Here is a 23,360-nt window from a genome sequence, read left to right as displayed (position 1 = left end):
TACCCCTCCCTTTAAAGTTCTATGTTCTACCATATTCAGATTTGGGTTTTAATTATTCTGTTATAGGGTTTGGGGTGTAGTTATTATTTTCACGATGTAATATTATATGGTGCATATAGTGGCCCTGGATCATCTCCATCAACTTTTGACAAATAATGAGGTGTCTAGAGAACTTTGACATTCTCCTGTGTTTTCCAGAGTATATCCTACTCCAGGTTAGAGTACGCCTTTGCTGTATTTACCTGCATCCGTCCAGCCAAGATTATGTAGGTAAAATATAGCTGAAGTATGTTTTCTGATGACATAAGAGTCTGTTAAAACAATTTATAAGAGGGTTATGGTTTTTGAAAATTATACAGAAACCAACCTTTTGATATTATGTATAAACAGAGTTAAGTCACCAATGGGGGTACACTTTACTCCCCTTCCTGTGGTAAGTGATAGCGGTGCCATAATGCTGAAACTGTGGGGCAGATGAGCTGGTAATATTCAGCTAATCCAGCAGCATGCTATGAATCAGGGGCTATATTAGCAAACAGCCATTACTAGAACATCATTGACTGGCATAGCGCCACGATATGCTGAACAGAGAATTTTGGCAAGGTTGCTGCTTTATAGCCAACCAAAGATAAACTAGAATTTATTGATGTGCTATCGCACAGCACAAAATCCTAGGTAGGAAAAATAGATAAATGTGTGGTTCTGGAAAATATCGATACTAAGAGGAGATCTTAGTCAGTTCAGGCTGCTGTAGAGTACATAAACTGGGATGCTTATAAACGGTAGAAATTTATTTCTCATAGTTCTAAAGTCTGGAAGTCTGAGATCAGGAGGCTAGCGTGATCAGGTCCCGGTGTGGGTCCTCTTCTGGGTTGCAGGCTGTCGGCTTTTCCTTGTAATCTCACGTGGTAGTGAGCAGAGAGAGGAAGCAAGATGTCTCATGACTCTTATAAAGGCACTAATCCCATTCATGAGGGCTCCATCCACATGACTTCATCGAATCCTAATTACCTCCCAAAGGCCCCACCTCCTAACACTATCACATTGAGGGGGTAAGTTTTCAAGATATGAATTATGGGGGTGATGCAAACATTCAGGCCATAGGAGGGGGCATCAAGGAATATTAAAATATGGCAAACAAGGTTTTCTCTCTTCATCCCAAGTACACAACTGGACAAAGAGTAGGTGCTCAGAAAATAACTGTTAAGGTAAACCAAGTTATTTTTTTCTGTAAATAGTGTGATTATACATATACAAATTGAGTAATTTGTATGATTTAGAGGCAGATCATATTTTGCTATCAATTTCTTTAAAAATATGTCAACAATATTCTTAGCCAATAGGCCCTTTCCAGAAGAATGGGTTTATACCACCAAAAAGCCACCAATGGTGCAAAATTACCTAATTTTCACAATCACCAGGGAAGAGGCTTTTAATTTCCCACAATGGAAATACTAAGGAAAAAAAAAACCTCTCTCAAGGCATTTTTTTTTATGTGGGGAGAATTTCAAGAAATAGTCAAACAGGGTAAAGGTTAGGGGGGCGTCCTGCCTAAGACTCACTTCCTGCCATTCATACGGTTCCCACGCTTTCTCTCCTTCATAGATGCCTGCAGGACAGTCCTTTGCATGCGAACCCTGCCGGGTTCCAGGAAATGCTCCTGGCTGTGCTCTGTGGCCGGGTGTCCCACACTGACAGGTCAGTGTACAAAAGCTGTGAGCAAACAACGTGGCCTCCGCTTTTGCTTTCAAGCTGTCTGGGGGAAAATGCTGACGTCTCTCGCTACCTCTCTTCCTGTCTCCGTCTTCCTGTTGATCTGTGTGTGCTTTCATAACTTCCCCACACATGACTCATTCTACTTCATCCCAAAAGAATAGCGAAAAGGAACAATGAATTCAGACAGCCCGTTCGTACCAATTTAGGTGAGCCCTTCTTAATTAAGTCAGTCCAGAGTCAAAATCCCAGATTTAAAAAGATGATGGACAGATTATGAGGTGATTAGTCACACTAAAAACGGTTTTGGAACTCAGAAGGGTAAAGCTGGGAAGGAGTCTTAGAAATCGTTCATTGCACTCACTCTCTCATTTTGTAGCTGAGAAAACTGAGCCACAGAAGGAGAATGACCAGGCCAATGACCTTCTCATCCCTAACTCATACTTTTCAGAAAGGAAAGTTTCACCACAGGAATTTTCATTTTTTAGAGCAATCAAAATATGATTTATTTTGAAAATATTTCTCTCATACAGACATTCTTAGGAAAATACCTATGTAGAGTGAAGGACACGGCTCTTGAAAGGGAGTGTGAATTTGAGTGGTACTACAGTTATATACGCGTTTCTAAACCCGAGGATGATGAATCTAGTTTTCCCCCGGGTCCTAATCTATACTTATTCTTTTGTTTAGTTTTTAAATTGTTTTTAATTGAAGTATAGTCGGTTGATGACACTGTGTTATCCAGAGCAGGTTTCCTACTCCCTATTAACAACTATGTTTGGAATAAATACATATTATGAACAGAACCACCCAAACAGGTAGTTAATGAACATTCGTGGATTATATATTGACATAAATGTATTTTTAAACTTCGAGAGGAGACAGAGGATTAACAACATCAAGGTCACCTCGTTTGCTCTTGATAACTTTGGTGGGCACCCTTTCCGCTGCCTTCTTAGCACCCTCCCGCATCATCTCTACAACTTGCCTGTGTGATTTTTCAGGTAGCATCTGTGTGAGCAACTAGTCATGTGCATGTCCACATGCACACACACACACACACACTCACATGCACATATGATGCTTCTATGAACAAAAGCTGGTGCAGAACATTAACTCAATTCAATAGAAAAGAAAATGCTTTTTTCTTTCTTTTCTTAAAAGCTTGGTGCAGGCACCCTTCTTAGGGGCACGCTGTCAGTCTGGGCTTTTGTCCTGGTTGGCTCCTGGTTTTTTTTAATGCATGCTGGAAGTGCCACTCCTATGAACGTACTCTGCAGAGGCCACTTTGGCTTGCTGCCACCTGCCCTTACTGGATTAAGAAGCGTGGATCCATTGCTATTATGGAGCCTGAAGCAGAGCCAAGAAGAAGTCTCAAAGGGCCGTCTCCCCAGACAAGTGTGAGTAGAATAAAAATGAGACACAGATGACGGCACAAAGCCTCTAGCACTCTTGGGGCAAAGTAGGGGGTGGGGTGCTGTGTTGTAGGCTAGGAGGATGTTCTAGTTCTTGGGAAAGAAATGAAATTAAAGCATGTTTTCCTTTACAGATGAAGATCCTTCAGACCTGTTATCAACAGGGTGGCTCTTTTTCTGTTGTTTATCCTCAGAGAGGGAACTGGAACTATTAAAACAAAGGCACACATTCAAGGCTGGGCAAGGCTGAGTGGAGAAGTGTCTCCATGACTTTCTAGTTATCCAGAGTCCCCATCCTGATGATCAGATAACAGAGGAAGCAATTGAATATACTCATTTATACTAAAGTGTTAAAGACTTGATGTGTTACTTCTCCCAGAGGCACCTACACTCCAGAGGTAATTACTTTCTAGAGGCCAGTGGAGGGCAAAGAATATTTAACATAAATGAATATACAGAACTAATGGTAGAAATTCAGGCACCAGCACTTTCAACTCACCCTACCCAGGAAACCATCTCTTAATACAAGAGTGGATCTAAATATATCTGTCTGATGCGGTGACAAGAAAAAAAGGGAGTGTCATGCGCAGCAAACCTAGAAGGGTAAGTCATGACGTCTGCTATTTTCCCTTCCTCCTTCCTTTACCAATCATTCTAGCCCTCAGAATGTTTCCTGCAATTGCATGCGTCCAATGCCTTTTTGCCCCGTGACTAAACCAGTTCTGAAGAATCAGCAAAGCCTGTCACATGTTTTATTAGCCAAGATAGACTCAGTGCTGAGTTCAGTGCAAAATAAAATTAGAGGTCAAAAACAATGCCATGGAACAGAATAAAATAGAACAAACAATCAAACCCCAGGAGGAAATGTCAGGCCCCACAAGAACTATACAAATAGCGCGCAAAGGAGAGAGAATCATTACTGTTTTTAATGAGAAAGAAGGACACTTAAGCTAATGATGCTTGATTATTTTTCCTTTTTACTATGAGAGTAAGAAGAGAAAAAAATCCATTTGGTCGTATCAGGGTCAGAGAATTTACCAGATATTCGCCCACCAACAGCCTCTCAGTGCCTCTCGGTCATTCCTTCGGACGCCTGCACCATCGCCTTTTACTCTGCTTTGGCTCCAGCAAGACACTATCATGCGATTCTACTTCGTTGTGGTGCCAGGGCAGGAGAAGTGGTCCATCCCAGGAGCAGGCCCTTGAGGGGTGCACAGCCTGGAGAAGACTTAAAGACAATCATAAAACCAGCAAAAAAGCCAGTCTGCTTTCTATTATTGCCAAGGCAAGCAATTCTAAACAATGTCAGTAATAAACTGCTCTCTCCCCACCAAAAAAAAAAAAAAAAAAAAAAAACACAAAACTTTCCTTAGTCTAGGTTCCAAACAATTGCTGCAATTGCTGTTGAGTTTTAACAACATAAATGTAAGCTTCAGTTTAGCACATTTTTTATTGCTTCTCCTTTAGTAAACATAGCCTACATGGAAGTTGATTTGGAGGATTAACTGTGCATTTATTTTGAGAGTAAGTGCATAAGAAAGTTTGCTTTGGGCACAAGTGTCCATCCTCTCTGGTCCTTCAAATCCCAGTATTCAAACAATTAATTCGAAATAAACAATGATAGCACAGTGATTGTAAAGACAACTGAACTCGAGTTATTTCAATACCATCATTCTGTGTGACCACTTAAGGTTTTTAGTTGTGTTTAAAGTTTCTGGGATTTATTATCAAATAGGATTTTCATGCATCCCTGCCAAATGTGTCCTCAAGTTGAAGACTTTTCCTATTTACTTAAACCGTTGCTTCATGTGAAAGAAATCTTCCAGAATTAAAATTAGTGAAAAGTGTTCTTTGATCAAAGATGGATCAGGAATATGGGAAGAATAACAAGTTTGATGAAGTCATTGACAAATTTGCAGAAGTTAATTGCAAAAACAGAAACTATAAAATTACTCTTTATTACTGTAAAAGACCAATAGGTAGGTCTAAGTTTTCATCTCTTTCTTCAAAATAACATTAATGAAATTGAAAGTATTACTTATAACCCTTCCTTTTTTTAGATAGTGACATCTATTGTATTTTTTTTGTTGTTGATATGATACAAAGCTTCATAAAAGAAAATACATTTTCTGGGGCTTATTATTGGTTTTATTGCATGATTATTACTAAAAATAATTCTGTCATATAGAAAGAAGGTGCACTCTGGGTGTCAAATATTAGCCCTAGCACCTCAACCTGTTACCCATTCTGTTTAGGGGCTCCCTGATTCTTTCCTTCCCACCCAGCCTCATTCCCACCCCTGCCTCCAACACCCCCACCCATCACGCCAAGAAAGGTAGATCAGATGTACTTAAAATCATTCATCCGTCCTCCCAGGTTCTTTCATCTTTCTCCTACTTTTTCATGTAAAGAAGGGAGTTAGGTTACAAAAGTAGGATTAAAACTTGTTCCTCTACCCTTTTTTCCCAGTTGTTGCGAGCAGAGATGAGCAGAAGACTGACCCTCCAGGAGCCACGTACCCACATGAGTGAGGCTGGGGAGACCATGGGAGGCAGGATGATTCAGCTAGCACAAGCCCTGCTGGACTCGGACCCCTGTGTCAAGCCATGTCCAGCCAGGAGCACTCAGGGGTTTTCCTCTCCAGAGGAAAGAGTCTGATGACCCAAGTCTTAGCACCCTCCTGATACCGCAAGAACACTTGGTCCTGAGATGTGGCTTTCATCAGCACTGCCTGGAGCCCGCACCCCTCCTGCCCTGCACACCCAGGCCCCTAGCATCACCCTTAATCCCACAGAGAGAAGGGCGTTTACATTTCAATCCACATACATCTCCCTAGCCCCTTCCCAGCTCTGCGCAGCCTGTTGTCCCTAATTCTGAAAAAAAATGTTCCTAAGTCATTTGATAGTGATTCGTTATGGCATTGTGTCACATTTCTTTCATGTTGATGATGGGGAAAACTTATGATACTTATTTTTCATTTTTACTTAAAAAATATAATGAATTCCACTGATGACCTATTTCTGAAATCCACCAATCAAAGGAAATTGTAAAGTTCACCATAGTAACAGCTCAGCTTCAGTCACCCAAGTGAGAACCACATAGCTTAGGAGGCCCCGGCCAATTGCCGGGCAGAGCAGTGTTACCATCTCAAAGCAACCAAGAGATCTGCATGGCAACATCAGTTGCTATGTAAAAGAAAAATTAGAAACAATATTCCCCCAGGGAGAAATAAAGGTATTAACTGTTAAGTCATACTTGAGTCACGGTTGTGAGGACCCATCCTAAAATATCCACCTAAATATAGCTCAGATAATACCTGTCAGATCCAAGTGTCCACATGCTAGGAACCCTCCACCTACCACCACCTGGAATGAACGAGGGGCAACTCTCTATAGAATAGACCGCTTCTGAATAGGAAGGGAGAGAGTCTTTGAATACTAGAAACTGTAAGGCCTGTTAGGATGATAAATTACGCATGAATCATCACGTTTAATCCGGTGAGGGAGGCAGGCAGATAGCATTATTATCACTAAACTCCCCATCTCTCCCAACCCCAAATCTTTCTTCCCTTCCGGCTCCCCCACAGCTTTCCCATCTCCACTAATGGCAACACAATTCTTCCAATTGTTCAGACCAAAAACCTGGGAGGCCTCTTCGACAGTTTTCTTTTTCATGCACAATCCAGTCCATCAGCAGACTGTGTTTTTTCTGCTTTCAAGATATATACGAAATCCACTCACCTCCACAGCTACCCCTTCATCCAAACAACCATCATCTCTCGCCTGGAGGCAGCAGCCTCCTAACCTGTGTCCCTGCTTTCACACCCTTGCCCACCCACAGTCTATTCTTAACACAGCAGCCAGAGAGACCCTTCCAAACATAAGGCCTTGGCTCATGACCCTCCAAGGACTTCCTCACAGTGAACCCAAGTCCTCGACATGACCAAGACTGCACACAACTTAGCTCCCTCTTATTTCCCTCTGCCCCCATATGCTGCTATTGTCTGCTTTCCTCACTGCTCCAGCCACACTAGTCTCCCCGCTCTTCTTCCAGCACATCAGGCTCCATCCTACCTCAGGGCCTTTGCACTAGCTACTTCTTTTGTTTGGAACATTCTCCCCAGCATGTACCCTCAGGGCTCACTCCCTCACTTCCTTCAAGTGTTCACTCAAATGTCACCTTTTCAATGAACACTTGTCTGACCTATTTTAAAACTGGACTTTGTACCCACATCCTTTACCCATATCCTCTAATCCTTTTCTCTGGCACTGTGGGTACCTAGAACCATGCCTGGCACTTACTAAGCACTCGATAAATATCTGATTATGAATAAAGGAAGAACTGTTTTACAGGTAAAGTAATTGCGCTTAAGAAACTAAATGATTTACTCAGAGGCTCCAGAACATATTAGAGCCCAGACTTGAACTTAGGTTTGCCAATGACTCCCCAAAATGTTCCACCCATTCTACCACATTTTGGTTTCCTTTTCCAGATCTACCACCTCTTCTAATAAGTGCCTTGAACACATTAATTCCCTGGGAAGGAAGAAGGACTGCTGGGCTGAGGGTGTGGCCACAGCAGGAGTGAAGAGTAGGGGTGAGCTGGCCCAGAGCCTGAGTGATGCCCGAGGGACACTTCCAGGTGAGTCAGAAAGTGTGGCTGAGGCCATGTCGACTGGACTCTGCCAATGACACCCCACAGGAGATGACCTCCCCCATGAAGCCCCCTTCTTGGGGACAGACCATTCAGCACTCCTATCCCTTTATTCACTCAGGTCAAAAACAAGAATTTAAATGGAATTTTTAGTTTATAAAATGTTTAATCAATTCTTGCTAGTGTATTCTCAAAGAGTCTCAGCGTTGTATTAAGTATACATTGCGTGACTGGTTGAAAAAAAGTTTTAAATCCAGTCACCAAATGTTTTTTGGCCTATACAACAGTTTTAGGGTTTGTTTTGTTTTTTAAACATAAACCACCTAGTGTTACTGGATTATGTGGAATGTTTTTGATTAAAACTATGCTGAAAACTGATAGTTTGCCCATATTTTCTGCCCTAATTCTGATAGTGGATGGTAAAGGGTGGAGGATGAGATAAGTGGGTTCTGGGGAGAGACCACCCAGAAGCAGGGCACAGAGAGGAATAAACTTAAAGCAGGAACATTTTTTCTATTGACGACTAGAAAATGCTGGTATAGACACAAACACAATCAGCAATCTTGTTGGGTACCTGTTAAAGAAAAAAAATCGTGGCTCTTCCACCAAGAAACTAGAAACATGAAAGACAAAATCAAGAATAGTAGCTACCCCTTTTGGGGCAGTCACATCGTGGCAGGCATTTTGCTAAGTTACCTTCATACAGTTTTACTTTTTAACTTCTCAGAAGCCCTGGATGGAAGGAGTTACGTCCCTATTTTGCAGAGTCAGCTCAGAGATATGAAATGACTTGCCCAAGGTCACACAGCTAGACAGTGACAGAGCTGACCCACTTGCCTCCAAAGTCCTTGTTCTTAACTGTTACATGACATCTCTCTTCAATAAGATTAATTCATGTGGTATAAATAAACATGGAAGAAAGAGAAAACTTGAAGGTGACATAAGGAAACATTAAAAAAAAAAAAAAACCCTCAGCGAAATCACTGATCTATTTAAAGCATTCGTGTAGAGAGAGTTAGTCAGGTGTATGAAGGCCCTGAAAGGGCCGTGTCCTCAGTCCTGCTTCTCAACTCAAAGGCAGCGCCATCATCCCCTTCATTTAATGCCACAAAGTTAGCTCAGTACCAGTAGAAAAGGAAATGTCAATGCCTTGCTCAGAAAGGTTCTCATTGCCAGAGGTTGTGGAACACGAATTATTCTGTAATCATTTCCCTGTTGGCATAAAACTCACAAATAAGACGTTTCGCTACACCAACAGCCCGGATGGCCAGCTCTCTCCACGTAGTCAGGTAATCAAGGGTGGGCACCAAAAGTGAATGGAATATGGGGAGGTGAAATGTTCCACTGAAACTGGTGGGGAGGAAGGGGTGGATTTGTGTTAAAGCGACCACTCCTGCGTCACATTCTTTCTAGTATTTTGCCTCAGAAGCAAATCTAAACCTAAACAGAAAAAATTAAAGACCTATTACGGATTCCTTTTTTTTTTTTTTTTAATCTGGCCTAATTTTACTGCTGAATGTGAAGTCAACATGCTGTAGGATCTGGCATTCTGACATAGTCCAGGGCAGTTTCTACCCAGACTAAACTTTCTGACTGTTTAGCTTGAGAAGCAGACGTTCCTCTGTTAAAGGTAGTTGTAGCTGCATTACCTAACATCAGGATCACCTTTTAGCTCCTTTCTACATTTTTCAAGCAGCAGCAGCTCTCACCTTTGCAGTGAAGCCACCTTTGACCACCTGTACCTGAAAGTCCTTAGCATTTGTTGTCTGGACCAACCATTAGGAACTTGTGTATTTACAAATATTGTACAAGCCAAGATGCCCTAGTGGAAAGGGCCCTGGAATCAGACAGCTGGGAGCTCAAAATTCCTGCTCTGAGATTTGCTGGTTGTGAGATTTCGGGCAAGTTACTTACCCTTTCTCTCTGCAGCTCTGTCATTATAAAATGAACACAACGACCCTGAACTTACGGAATTTTTTTTTAGTGAGGAGTAAATATTGGGAAAGGGCCTAGTATAGTGTCTGGAACATAGCAAGTGCTTGATTATTATTTTAAAAGCAAACTACATAAACAAATGAACCAAGAGTTGGCCAAAATGGGAATGTAGAATTCTAACTGCATCTCAATCCTTGCTGAACTATCCTAATTAATTACAGATGTATCCAGTTCTCAGGAGAGAACTGGAGTACAAAGCAACCCCATTTGGAAAAAAGGACACACTCCCTCTTCCCAAGTTTTGAGACGAGTTTGCTACACTTCCTTCGAAACTGAATGATGGTTTTCTTCTCAGCTGACTCAAGGACCAAATCTCTCAATCTAGTAATATTAAATATTCAATTTAAGCTCAACATGTCTCTTCTAATCTTTACAACATTCGACCTCATCTCACCAAAGCCATGGTTACAGGCAGCAGCATCTTTGTCTCAGTCTCCACAGGTCTTTTGTTAACCTGTCTGTCCATAAACAGAAACTACCTGTTATAATCAAAATGTAGATTTCAGGCTATAAATCCTGTTTAAAGGCACAAGCCCAACCCTAGAGTGTGTTGGAATAGTCTTTTGACAGATGAAATCTCAATTTTAAATGACATAAAACAGAGCTATATGTTAGCCCCTCCCTCTTCCTCAGACCGGCTGAATAAATTATTTGGCACAGCTCTCAGGTGAATTGGATGGATGCCCTCCAGGCACTGGAAATAGAAAGGCCAGTGTCTTCCCTGGTGCTCCTGTGAGTTTATCATTAGGAACTTGGGACAGCTTTATGAAGCAGTTGGACCTGTTGTCTGATGTTGTTGGAAAGCTGAGCATAAACAATGGAAGTGGGGGTTGGGAAACAGTAGTGCTGATCTGCAGGCCCTTTCAAGCCCTTGGCTACTAGGGTGGGGAGCAGGAGCCAGGTTTACTTGCTGGAGGGCCCAGTGAGCCCTGAAGGAAAAGAATGGAAAAGAGGACTTTGGAACTGAAGCGACCCTGGGGAATGGGGTCAAGGACCCAGATGCCTGAATTCTGCCCTGGGGGCCCTGGCTGAGTGTTGGTGTGGAGGGATGCTTTTACATAATACACACGTAACGCTACCCAAACATCCTCTGAGCCAACTCCATGTTCCCCAGAGAGAGGCCTACTAGGGAATAGAAAAGATAAGTCTGTCCATTTGGGATGCTAATGAAAGAACCATTAGAAAGAAAATGCACCTTGAATCAGAGCAGCAGATTAAGTCTTCAGACAGCAAAGCAGGGGTGGCCCCAGTGACAGCTGCAAGAAAACTTTGGTGACTTCCAAGGAGAATCTGTAAGACACACTGCCCTTAGAGTCAGGCAAGAGGAAACCATGCTTTGGAGGGCCCCATATGTCACAAACACAAAGAAAAAAATTTAACAAACACATGGACGGCTTTGTCACTCAGGCTCTGGGTTTCAGCTGTGATGCACTAAGACCCTAACATTAAACATCTTCTCTCCTGACTTACTCTGTTCAGGCCCTGGGGAAACGTTTCCCTGCATCTTTTGCCCTGCATCCAAATGCCATCACGGATAGTGGGTATTGCTGCTGTGGACTTCAGAGATGGATACTGCTTCAGAGGGTGGATAGGAGTTGAGTAGCTAAAGCACTTAGGTAAGTGAAGAGCACAAGTAACTTGCCCAGTCTTTCCTCTCAGCATACATGGGATAGATTATTGCAGAACAAAGTACTATTTTGCTGAAAGACAGTTTTCTTGCTTTTTTTTTTTTAATGTTCCAGTTTGTCATTCCAAGAGCAGCACATATTTTAGAATCTGTTACTTTGATTTAAAACATTTTTTAAAAGTTTAATTGAAGTATAGTTAATTTACAATGTTGTGTTAGTTTCTGGTGTACAACATAGTGATTCAGTTATATATATGTGTGTGTGTGTATATATGTCCCTTTTCCTATTCTTTTCCATTATAGGCTGTTACAAGATATTGAATATGTTCCCTGTGCTAAACAACAATAGGACCTTGTTGTTTATCTATTTTATATATAGTAGTTAGTATCTGCAAATCCCGAACTCCCAGTTTATCCCTCCCCAATCCCTTTGCCCCTGGTAACCATAAGTTTGTTTTCCATGTCTGTTAATCTGTTTTATCTTTTTTTTTTTTTTTTTTTTTTTTTTTTAGATTCCACATGTAAGTGATATTACATGGTATTTTTCTTTCTTTTTTCTGGCTTACTTCAGTTAGTGTGATAATTTCTAAGTCCATTCGTGTTGCTGCAAATGACATTATTTCATTCATTTTATGGCTGAGTAATATTCCATTGTGTATATATACCAAAACTGCTTTATCCAACTTTCTGTCAATGGACATTTGGGTTGTTTCCATGACTATTGTAAATAGTGCTGCTATGAACACTGGGGTGCATGTGTCTTTTTGAAATAGAGTTTCCTCTGGATATATGTCCAGGAGTGGGATTGCTGGATCATATGGAAAGTCTATTTTTTAGTTTTTTAAGGAATCTCCATACTATTTTCCATAGTGGCTGCACAAATTACATAATTCCATTGATCCCATGAATGTTAGGCTGGCCCTGTCTGTGAGTGACCCAGGACCCAGCCACAGGAAGGAACAGGATGGGAACACTGGTGGCAGTGATTCTGCTGTCTGGGGATTCCTTAGCTTTGCATCTATCATCTTGTATGTTCTCTCCCAGAGGGTGTGGCCTGAAAAGGCCAGGGTTACCAAACACTGAAACTAAAATCACTGTCTTTGACAAGCATTCTCTTATTTTAACATAGATCCTACCTGCTGGCCTCTTCCAACAGGTCAACTGAGGGAGCACATTTGACAGTTGACTTATTTGAGTAGCAGGAACATTTTCATATAGAACTTTCACTCTCCCCCCTTTTTGAGGAATGATGGAACAGGAACCTCCAATTTCTCTCCCCACTACTTGCTGTTGCTGCCCAAGGGAGGAATGGCTGCTTCTTAAGGATGGTGGGGTAGCTGAATGTCATAATAGGAAAAATAGATTCTTTTTGACTGCTCCTGTGTTTCCTGTCTCCATAGTAGGAATCCAGGAAGGGCCTCTCACAAGGGGAGGCCAACCATCCTCCTTCCCTCCCTGTTCAGCCCTGGCTGGGTCAGTGAGAGGACTTTTGACCCCTACAGCTGGTAGGTTAGTGTTGGAATCTGCACTGCAGGTCTAGTCATGGGCCTCTAGTCACACTTGACACCTGACTTGATGACTCAGCATCAGAAACAGAAGATCATAGGTCCAAGTCATAAAAATCTCTGTTTTTTGAAGTTGGGGCCCACTAACTCAGAGAGAATATGGAAGACCAGGTCTCTTGTGTTTTGGTCTAAGGTGACCAGCTCTGGATTGGCAGACAGCCCTTCTCCACATAGTCATTTGAGGGCTCAGGCTGGCAGTGCCTCTGTCATCTTCAGCCCGTGGCTTCGAAGGCTGCTCTAGTCCATCCACCCAGAAGGGAGAAGAGTGAATTTTGTATTTAACATCCTGTACTAAACTTTCAGTCAAGTCTTACCCCAAACTGCAGCCTCGTTTCAGCTGTGCTTTGGGGAATTCAGGGGAAGAGCCTGCATCAGGCTTGAGATGGAGTAGGAAAGAAGAAAATGTAACTTCCCTGCCAGTGCTGCAGGTAGAGGCTGGCTGGGGTGTGGTGGCTCAGCAAGGTGGCTAGAGAAGAAGCTATTGGTTCTATTTCTAAAAACACACAAGCTCTCACTCTTAGGGCCCCTAAGAAATATCTGGGGGTATTTGATGGGGTTAACTTCCCATGAAGCCTGGCAGAGGCTCAAAGCTATTATAAAGTGGGTGTCAAATGTGACTCAGTTTTGTGGCCCCAGACTACAAAGGTCAATACATGTAGGTCAGATGAGTGTTTCTGTTCCAGTTTACTTTAGTTGCTTAAATTCATTTATTCATGTTTATGGAGCACCTACTCTGTACGAAGCACCCACTGTTCTAGGCACTAAGTATAAAAGACTTAAAAAAAAAGAAAGGCAAATCTGACTTTATGAAAAAGTCTCTGGCCACAGAGGGGAAAACCACATTGCAAGGTACATTGTATATCTCTTAAGTCCTAATCAGGAATAGAGAGAATTATCAATATTTGAATTTTTAAAGCTATGATTTAAATATGCTTTCGCTAAATTATAAGGAAATCTGATCCAGTCCATAAGAATTAGGATGATATAGTAGATGTGGCACATCAGGAGGATTTAGGAGTATATCTTCACCCTAGAATAACTTTCTGAAAAGTGAAAATGCCCTCTAAAGATTTTTAGCTCTTCCGTACCCCAACCCCCAGTAGTAACCATTGAGATTTCCTCTTGGCTCTTGGCCAAAATCTAAATACTATCTTGGCCACTCACATCTGAAAAAAAACAGAACAATGAAGTCCTAGAAACAGACAGTCTGTAGATATTTCTTTTGAAAAGAACACTAGAATAGAGCGTCTAAATCTTCTAACTGCCATTGCTAACGTAGTCTGTGTAAAAATACAATAGTGAAGAGGCAAGGACCAGAAAGTTCCAAGTTGTCAAACATCGACAAGATACTACAAATCATCGCTCTTAAAAAATGTGGCTGTCAGAGCCTGTGATCCTGATTACCAAGACATCTGTGACTAAATAATGCTGGTTATGGAAATTGCTGAAAAGTTATAAATAAATGTTAAATAATACAGTACAGCTCATTCCCCAGGTGTTGTTTCTCTTCTCAAGTAAGGATCTACAAGAACCAAGTGACAGCATATGCAGCTTTGCTGTGGGTGTAAAGCTCTAGAGAGATTGTTCAGTCACATTTGCTTATGTACGTTTACTCTATCAGCCTCAGTAACATTATCATTTCTTGCTTTGTTATTTCTTCTGTCCAATCTACATCAGTAGTCTGTTCTCATAAATAATTCAGCATCTGCCTGGGCATTTATTTGTAATATTATCTTACGTGATGTTATGTAGGAAGAGGGAGGTTAGTAATGCTTCTATATGGGGAAGTAACATTTCTTTCAATCTTTCATATTTGCAGAGTGGTTCTCTCACATCTTTGCCTATGAATTTACACTGAACTTTCTCTTCCAGAAAGCCTGGTTTCATGCACTTAAGCGTGCCGCAACATTTGATACAACTGAAACTTGGTAAGAGGGTCCAGTCTAGTCAAGTATGCCTACAAAATGATCTACCACACATTTAGTGCCTGGTGAACCTGCATCTATTTATATATACAAACAAGCATTGAAGGAAGTGAATCACATCTGCATACACTATGGGGCAAGCGGAAACTTTTTTTCCTGCAGCAAAATAATGGTGATTAAATGCTGTCCCATTCTGAATTAATCTCACTTAATACCAAAAGAAAATATATATATATATAGTTAAAGATTAAGAATGTTGAGGATTTTATGAATGCAGAACACTGAATTTAACCTGAGTTTTTTTCCCAAACAGAATTTGAGGTAACATTATTAAAATTTCTAGGACAAATTAGATCTCAGAGCCAGGTGTTCAAATTTGAGATTTGTAGATTTGTTGAAATCTTGCTGGCTTACCTCCTACAAGATATCCTACATATATTTGGAGCTATTGGGGAGTTCACCATAATTGCAACAGACATCCTCCAGTTTCTAAACAGAGTTAAGGAAGATAAACTTTGAAAACAGAAAGGAGTCCATTTTGAAGGAGGTATACTTACACTTCTCTTGACTGCCAGTGACTGAGTAAGAGTATACTTTTACTAAATTATGAAACCTGCTGGGGTCCAGGTCAAGCGTTCACTCAGAGACCTTTACGCACGCTGTTCCCTCTGCTCTACCCCAACTTCCAACCTAATCTCAATTCACCCTTAGGATCTCAGCTTCCCTCACCTTAGAAGAGGTCAAGTGCCCCCCTATATGCTCACATGGTACTCTCTATCTCCACTTTGTGTCACTATCTCCTCTTTGTTTTAGTGGTTGATTGCTGTCTGCTTCCCCCGACAAACATAAAGAAGCCTTAGGAGAGAAGAACCACATCTCCCTTATTCACCACTTGCCAGCCATGTTCAAGATTGTTGTTCAATAAGGATTTGAATGGATAAATCAACGCATGTGAGTAAAAATAACAATATCATTTATATGCTTGCTTACTATATGTCAGGCTCTCTGCTGAGTATTTCACGTGTGAAAATGAATGAATGAATGACCATCAAAAGTGAGTGCTAAGAATGTTAAAATTATCTGAAAGAATAGTAGATCTCATCTTAAACAAGTTATGTGTGAAGTCTTTTTGTTTACGTAAAATTTAGGGGAACGTTCCAAAGTCAGTATTACATCATCCACCTAACCTGCAAACCAGGGAGAAACAAATTTTATGGGTAAACTGCCAAGGGCAAAGGTTGGAAAAGACCATCCAGGATAAAAGAGTAAGGTGCCAGCCAGTAGTAGCCAGAGAAAAGAGCAGTTAGGAGGCCCAGAGTAAATGTACATTTTCCTCAGATTTTCAGAGAGGTCTGTGGACCCTAGAAGGGTTAAAAACTAATGCTGCTTGTACTATTTTGTGAACTGCATTGTTCATTCAGTTCATCTTGATCATCTTATCACATGATCAAATGTTCTTCTGCAACGTCTTTTCAAGTGGCTACAAGAATTCTGTTGCATACACTTGCCATTGTTTATTTAACTCTTCCTCTGAGATTGGGCAACCTAAACATTAGGTTACCTCCATTTTTTTGCTATTATCAATTCATAGTTAAATCTTTGCCCTTATCCTTATTTACTTGGAGTAAATTTAATATATTGAAGGGATCAAATTATAGGGGCCAGTGTTTCCAATTGTGTTTGAGAAGAAAATGGATTCACACCCAGGCCTGAGATCATATCCTTCCTTTAATTCACAGAGCACAAAGCTAACAACTTCAAAACATTTAACAGCATTAACAACACTTAGCATTTTAATTTACTTTCATTGAGTTGCTTTACCATTTCTTCATCTTGCCTCAATCAAAGCAGCAAAATGTTAGCAATGTTAAATTAAAAGAAATTCTAAAGGAGCCATCTGGGAATGGCAGGACCTTGGTCTATGGGACATTCTTTTCTTTGGAGGGGGGGAGTTAAGTAATTAAGTTTATTTATTTATTTTTAGAGGAAGTACTGGGAATTGAACCCAGGACCTTGGTATGCTAAGCATGCAGCTCTACCACTTGAGCTATACCCTCCCCCTCTATGGTATGTTCTTGACTATGGATATTTAAAATACTTGTCATGATATTTCTTCTAACTCTGGAGAGTTTTTTAATGTGTGAAATTAAGTGATAATCTTACAAAGCAATCGTGGACCCCTCTGCTAAGAAAAATCTCTAGTTTTCTACACTAGTAAGAATTTTTAAATGTCAAAACAGAGTACTTTTGATTTCTTACCTCCTAAAAGGCAAACCAGGCCATTCGGTGGCTTGTGTGGTTCAAAGAGAAAAGAGGTTCTAAAATCAGTATGAAACCAGTCCTACTGTGACATAATAATGAATAGAATCACTGATTTCAGAAATAACAGAACTCAGGGTCTATGAGAAAGTCAACTTGGCTCACATTCCTAGAGGAGTGAAAGTTAATGCCAGAAACTATAGATGAGGAATCACAATGTTTCCGCTAAATGAAACCTTATTGGGCAGGATGCTTTTCAGCAGTGGCCGTTCTTAAAGGACAACTGCTTCTCAGATACTAAAATACAGTACAGCTAATGAACCTCGTTGAATGACTTTGTCTAGGATTGCTATTTTGTGATGCCAGGCCTTCTGGCATGTCAATCATTACCTTGAAAAGCTTTTTCAAATAACTGATCCCAATCTCTGAAAACACTAATAGATTCCCCAGTCTATAAAACTCTCCATCCCGTCTTTAATCTTTCAAACCTACATGTTGTTATAATGGATAAGACAAAGCCCTTAAAATGTATTTGGATCCCTTATAATAAAGATCAGATAATTAAGGGATCTGGGAAGGAAAAGTACAAAAGACAAGAACTTGTCTCAAAAGTTTTACCCCATTTTCGCATTTCTAACAAAATTTGGTTTCCAGGGATGATACCAGAAGAGCTAGAGAAGTGGCCTTAACAATACTTCTGTGGATTTTGAGGTTTTTATTTGTTGTTGTTGTTCTAGGTTGTTTTGTTTCGTTTTACAAGTTTGAGTATTTAATTAATTGTTGTTGTTCTTCCAAAATTGTAGTGTTTCTCCCTTTAGTCCATTACAGCAAGTCACTGGCTATCATGTTTTGAACAACACTTAGCTCGGGTCAAATGCTTTATGAAATGGACCCCACTCAAACTTGAAATGGAACATTAAGACCCACAAGGGCGCTAATGGTCCTCCACTGATGCTTCTCAGGAGTTTTGCTTCTGGTCCACAGGGGTGCTCATTCTTCTTTATGCATTTTTGACTACAGTACAGATACTTTGAAGATCCTCCCCTTGTATCCCTGAGATAACTAAGTTCCTGAAACATTTGCTACATTAATTAACGCCACCCAAATAGTAGAGATTAAATCATCCCAGACTTCCAGCCAAATGGAAACTCCTCCCTCTGGTAGCTCAACAAAGAAGGACTAGAAGCAACTTTTTACACACATGTAAAAATACCCATCAATTCCAGAACTGCTCACAACAGAGTCCCAGAAAGCTGTCTTGTTACTAAAAGATCCCAAATGAAAATATAAGGAAACAGGTTCAGACAAATAGGGTGAAGTTTCAACTTTTGGAGATTCTGGATTTGTTCATGGCATGCTGTTCTCTCTTGGATTGGCACAGAAACTAAGGAAGATCTGACCTGGGAATCTCAAGAATGCTGTATCCAGCTCATGGATGCACTTGGCAGAGAGCGCCAAACACAGGAAAGTTCTGTTGTCATGATCATGATCTCACTGTGGGAAGACTCAATGTTAGGTCCGATGCCATGTTTGAAATCAAAAATAAAAAGTATGCTCCTCTGAGCTAATAGCATAGACCTGTATGGATCATGCCACACTCCAACCTAGAGAAACATGACCAGTTTAGTAGAACAGGAAGAGGTCTTTTTCCAAACATGTGGATGGAAGTAAAGGCATTCTTAGAGATGGGGTGGAGTCTCACAGAGGTGCAAACGAAGGCAATGTTTAGAATAGTGTATCCACATGCCAGGCACATCATACCTCCCCCTGCTCTGCAGACTCAATACATGTTTATTAACTTGAGTTAATATGCTTCTTAGTTCTAAAACATAGTCCAGGGCCTCATTAGCTAGTCCACACAAGCCGTTGGGGAAGAAGGTCATTCTTAATACACCTCCATTTTATATTTGGAAAGCCAGAGACATTAAATGGTTAAGTGACATCCTCAGGTCACTGTTTGAGTTGGAGGCAGAGCCAAGATGATTGTCAAATGCACACCTACCAGCCACCACTGACCTGGTCAACCACTGACAAGGCCACTTGCTACTGAGGGAGGAACTCCACGATAAATGGAATTTGAAGTCTACACTCAGAGAATTCTCAGGTCTCTCAGCAGATGAAGAAATTTGAAATTAACTCAAACTCTCCTAGGGTCTGGCTCAGGAAATTGGAACTTCCAAGTTCAAGTAAGAAGTTATGGAGGAAATCTCTTAAGATGGCACAAAGGGGGACTAACTGAGGCGTGGCAAGGTCCCACAGAAAGGGCATGAGCGCTGGAGGCTCTGGATCCAACTCTACCACCCACCAGCTGGGACCTGAAGCAATTTACTAACCTCTCCGAACCTGTTTCCTCATCTATACAATGAAGATCGTAATCACCATCTTGCAGGGTTGATGTGGAAACTGAAGTTGTTATATAAGCCCCTAAGATGCAGACTAGTCCATAATAGGCACTGAAAGACAAGCCAACAAACAAAACGCTACTACAGCCATGATTCCACTAAGAATTGGAAGGTATCATCCATTTAGAGGACGTGAAGGTTTCCGACGACTTGATGAAAGAAAATCTAAAATCATGAATAAGCACATGGACAGGGCATTCAATCTGCAGATCACAAAGATAATTTTTTCAGTATGAGAAAAATGCTGTCCAGCAGCTTATGAGCAGATGTCATCCTGGACTGGTGCCCTTGACACAAGGCAGCCTGCCTTTCATTGTCTGTTCTCCTTCCTCTCTGTCTCTCAGTTGTGACTTTTAATATATGATGTTCATCAGATACACCACAGACTGCATGGGGGTATACCCAGATGCCATACAGACTGTCAAGATTGAGGGCAGATGTAATAGGCACTTAAATTTGCCTGAAAATTTAAGAAAGGTTTAAATTATTTAATGCTACATCTGATGATAGGATTTGTGACAGAATTGGCTACTGAAAATGCATTTGGGGGTTCTCACCTTTCAACCCCAAACTGCATTAAACCAGTATGGTGAACTGCATTTGGAATTTTATCTGACAATATGATGGATGATAGTATCTATATCTCCGTATCAAAGAGAAACCACCCTTTTTTCACAGGGAACTGATTTCAAAGGGAGTTACACTTCTGAGGGAGAGATACTCCAGAGATCTGGACCTGGGAGCCTCCAAGACTATGGATATTAAATAGTATCAGTGTTGAAAGAACCTCAGTAGTCTGCTGATAGCCTTGAAATATGTACAGTTACACCTCTCTTGTCCCATGAAGATAGTCCTGGTGCCATTTAAAGATCTGCAGCAATACGGTGACCATTTAAAATAATTTAAGAATTACCTCCAAAGAGCAATCGCATGAAGAAAAACAAAACAAACAAACAAACAAAAAAACAGAGGGTAGTGAAAACAATCACTTTTAAATCCTTGCAACTTTCTCACTCCTTTAGGTTGATCTAAGCCAGAAGACTTCAGGTTGAGGAAAGCCAGGAATATAAAAGCTAAGGTAGGCTTTTAAATTAAATTTACCAATTTATGGTTTCCTTTAACATGATCAAAGCTAAACTTTTGCAGGGAAGTTTTCCCAGTAATAAAAGCAAGACATTCCACCTTCAAAGACATTTTCGTGTCTGTTCAACAGCTTTGATTGCACAGTATCCTGTTTTCTTCAGAATTAAGTTTCATGTTTGTAAATTTTGGTCAACAAACTAGTGCCAGTTTCCCAGATTTCATGCTCAATCCTGAATGGCCTAGGGGGACACTGTGAAGTTAGGGAAATTTATAAGGGCTCTGCCTTCTCTGCCTTCCCCTAAATGCAGGGGTTTCACTAAGCTCTGTCTTCCCATCTTCCACCTTCTTATCTTACTTTACAGACTTTACCTGGGTGATCTTGTCCACAGGCTGATGACTCCCAACTGTCTACCTATTCTAGCCTCTTTTCTGAGCTTCAGACTCCAAATGCCTGCTGGACATCTCTGCCTGCATATCCTGTTCTTAAATTCATCATGCACATTAGGGAGCTCTTCTCCACAAAATTTCTCCCCTTCCTCTTTTCTCTTTTTCTTTTACTGGTGCCAAGATCCATTCAATCACTCAGTTCAGAAACCTGAGCACAATATAAGAGCACAGAGGAAACTCCAAAAATAGTAGCAATTTACTGCAGGGTAGGAAATAAGGAAGGCATTCCAAGTGACATTAAGGGAGGCATTCCAGGTGACATAATGTTATTATAGAGACACCCAAATGAGAAAGAGTAGAGCATGTGTATTATTAGTCAGGATAAGATAGGGTCTGCTGAGATAATAAATAAACCCCATAATTTCTATAGCTTTCCTTCTTATTATTTAAAAAAAATTCCAACCCCAGTTGGTCAGCTTTCTTGCAACAGAAGCTCAGGATCCAGTCTGCTTCCGTCTTGCAAACCACTGTCTTAGACTCCTGCACTTCCTGACTTATAGACAAGAGAGAATGACCATGAAGAACTCAGATGCCCTCTTAGTGTTATATCCCTTCTGCTCATGTTTCTCTTGTTAAGAATTTGGTCATTGTCTCAACCTAACTGGGAAATATCTTCTCATCTGTCCAGGAAAATGAAATGAAGTAGTGAACACAAAGCATTGTTTCTAAAACCACATGTTTAGGAAACCATAGGAAGACTGGGATACTGTAGGAAATCAATGAGGTGGTAAGGGTAATAAGTCTTGTGGGGAAAGGGTGGATAGATAGGAATGTAGGAAAAGTCAAAGCCAACATAACTAGGATTGGGTGGGGTTCAGAGCCTGAGGGCTGTGCTGTGGGTAATGGGATTTTAAAGATGGGGATAGTGCAAAGACAAGGAGATGGGGTCAATGGAGGATCCTCGAGCTAAAACTTTTCAGCCTGAGATCCCCCTAAGTAAAGGGCCAGCTCCTGCTCCCAGGGCCAACCTGAGGTTCCTACTGTTTTGAGATTCAGTGGAGTGCAGGCTAGCGTCTGGGACTCAGCCTAAAATCAAACAAAAAGTGTGTTGTGGTACTGTGAACTCTATCTCTGCAAACTGTGTGGTCCTTCTTTAAGTGACTTGGTTCCCATGCTTCCCTGCTGGTACTCCCTTCTATGTTGCATCCCAGCTTTCACTGCAGGCTGACTTCCCTGTTCTCTCTGGATTCAGCTTGAATTTCTTCTTGGTTTCTTGCCTCCTTTGCTTCTGATGGGAGTCCATCTCCAGGAGTTGTACCCTAGCTGACTTCCGAGTTTTACACTCAGCTTTCTGACACTCAGCTGTCTTCTGCCACTCTTGTCCAGTCAACAGACAAAATAATGACAGTAACTAACATTTACTGTGTTTAATATCTGCCTGGCACTTTACAAGCATCTTGTACTTAGGATAATATATGTATGGATAATACATGCAACCACTACATACTAATACGTATTAACATGTATGATTAGTATGTTATATAATAAAATATCATACTTTAAACACCTGTGTATATAAATAAATAAAATAAAATTTCATCTTCACACTGCCATGTGGTAGGTTGTATTATTACCTCCCATTATTTTACAGCTGAAGAAACTGATGCAAAAGCAGTTAACTTGCCACATTGGTACAGATTGTAAGTAGTCAAATTGGAATTTACATTCAGGATATCTGTTTTTTAACCGCTACTGCTATACTACTACTAAGTAAAAATGATGGAGAGGAGAGGACACAGACAAGATGGCTTGATGATCTTTTAAAAAAAAAATGTGAGGAGCAGTTGTGATTAGCCCTGAGAAGGCAGAAGAGTTTTCACTGGGAAGAATTGCAAAGAAGGAGGTGCCGCCAGAGGATAAAAAGCCTCCAATTACTCACACAAGGGGTATTTGTTTTCTTAAAAAGAGACAAACTCCTGGAGAGGATAATGCCAGAATTTTTATCAATGGAATTTCACAGCCCTGGCAGGTGGGTGGCAGGGAGATTTGAGCCCCTCAAATGACAGCTCCCAGGCCCTGCCTCAGAAAAGTCCATTCGTCTTGGCAGAGCCCCTCCCACGCACGTACAATGTGCGGTCTCGAGCCGGCTTGCGGCTGGACATCTTGTCAGCCTGGCGCACAAAATGAGGACTGTTTCCCCTGCACGCAGCTGGCGCGCCCTTTCAGCGGGTCCCAGCTGCCCGGAGCCGCGCACGCCACGGGGCCACGCCCCTAGATGAATATTCATAAACGCCTTGTGCTCAGAGACCCGGATTTAAAAGCCTCTGAAGGGATTA

General features: G+C 41.2%; 1 protein-coding gene across 2 annotated transcripts in view; it reads left to right on the top strand.

The window, feature by feature from the left end:
* The window catches only part of PELI1 (pellino E3 ubiquitin protein ligase 1), a 151,221-nt gene that overhangs the window by 9,427 nt on the left and 118,434 nt on the right, over window positions 1-23,360 (top strand). For both annotated transcript variants that reach the window (XM_045514399.2, XM_074341220.1), the window contains exons 4-11: window positions 1,606-1,698; window positions 2,878-3,113; window positions 3,263-3,731; window positions 5,598-7,769; window positions 11,256-11,392; window positions 14,841-14,896; window positions 15,707-15,844; window positions 20,577-20,632. The gene's annotated coding sequence lies outside the window, so the exon portion shown is untranslated. The remainder of the gene's footprint in view (window positions 1-1,605; window positions 1,699-2,877; window positions 3,114-3,262; window positions 3,732-5,597; window positions 7,770-11,255; window positions 11,393-14,840; window positions 14,897-15,706; window positions 15,845-20,576; window positions 20,633-23,360) is intronic.

This window comes from Camelus bactrianus, chromosome 15 (genome assembly GCF_048773025.1).
Source record: "Camelus bactrianus isolate YW-2024 breed Bactrian camel chromosome 15, ASM4877302v1, whole genome shotgun sequence".
Lineage (NCBI taxonomy): Eukaryota > Metazoa > Chordata > Mammalia > Artiodactyla > Camelidae > Camelus > Camelus bactrianus.
This window is presented reverse-complemented; position numbering and strand designations above follow the sequence as displayed.